Source organism: Crocodylus porosus, unplaced genomic scaffold (assembly GCF_001723895.1).
Source record: "Crocodylus porosus isolate Cpor-Errol unplaced genomic scaffold, CroPor_comp1, whole genome shotgun sequence".
Taxonomy (NCBI): Eukaryota; Metazoa; Chordata; order Crocodylia; family Crocodylidae; genus Crocodylus; species Crocodylus porosus.
The window spans coordinates 4,610,333-4,611,495 of NW_017728948.1; positions in this window are offsets into that span (position 1 = coordinate 4,610,333).

Genomic DNA, 1,163 nt, shown 5'->3' on the forward strand with positions numbered 1-1,163 from the left:
ACCAAAGAGATAAGACTTTCCAAAATAAGTGTCGGTAAAGTATAATTGATAGTAATGCATAAATGATGGTAAAGTAATTTGGATTGCTTTGAATTATTGTAGGGATAATCGTCTAAGTTATAGGCAGTTTAATTTTTAGTAGTTGGTGTAACGTTAACCTGTTAGTGTCCTGAATCTGCAAAGGCTTTGAGCATATGCTAAATTTCAGACATATAAGTAGGCCCTGACTTTGCTGAGCCTACTCAGGTGTCTGAAGTCAAGTATGTGCATAAATAAACTGGCAGGTCAGGGTGTAGAGGCTTTGCTCTGTAATACACAGCGAGCACATCTACACAACATGCCTATTGTGGAGGTGCTTAATAAGCTCTGCTGTCAAGTCTTTGTGTCTACACGTGCGGCTCTCTTAAGTTGCAGTATGCTGCTGTAGGTCAGTACTTGTATTTACAAGTACTGTCCTGCAGTGGTGTTATTTACTGTGTAGCAATGCACATGTCGATGCTGACAGGGCTGGCTGGGGCACGAGGGTGCTGGCACCCTCGTACCCCAGCCAGCACCTCCACAGCATGTTGAGTTGGGCCAGAGCAGCCCTGAGCTGGCAGGCTGGCCCTGGCCCACCTGCCACCTGGGGCTGCTCTGCTTGGCTCAGTATATTGCAGATCTGAGCACACGTGTAAACACTGTGTCCAGAAGCAAAAAAACTCCGGCACAATATTCATTGGAGTTTATTGCTTTGCATTAATTGCAAATGTAGATGCATCCAGTGTGATTCATTATCAGAGTAGGTACTGGATGTATTGGGTGTATTTGAGTTGGTTTTTCTGGACATCACTGAATCTTGGTCTTACCTTTAGGCAAGTCACTTACAGATAGTTTTACTCACCCAATTGGGTAGAGATGTTACGTATTCTGAGTTTTTTCCTTTCCCTCTTCTTTTTTTCAGGGATGTTTTTCCCTTAAAAACTCTTTGCTCCTACTTATTTTCCAAGTCACAGTTCAGGAACTGGGACATAGTGCCTGCCCAAGGATACTTCAGAAGTTCATTGTTGAATACTTTTGAGTAAATATTTAGGTTGATAGAAGTATTAATGAGGGCACCTGTGCAGGTGCTCAGTGTGGCTTTGATATAACTGCAATGTATGGCACAGAAAAGTTCAGCGGCATGT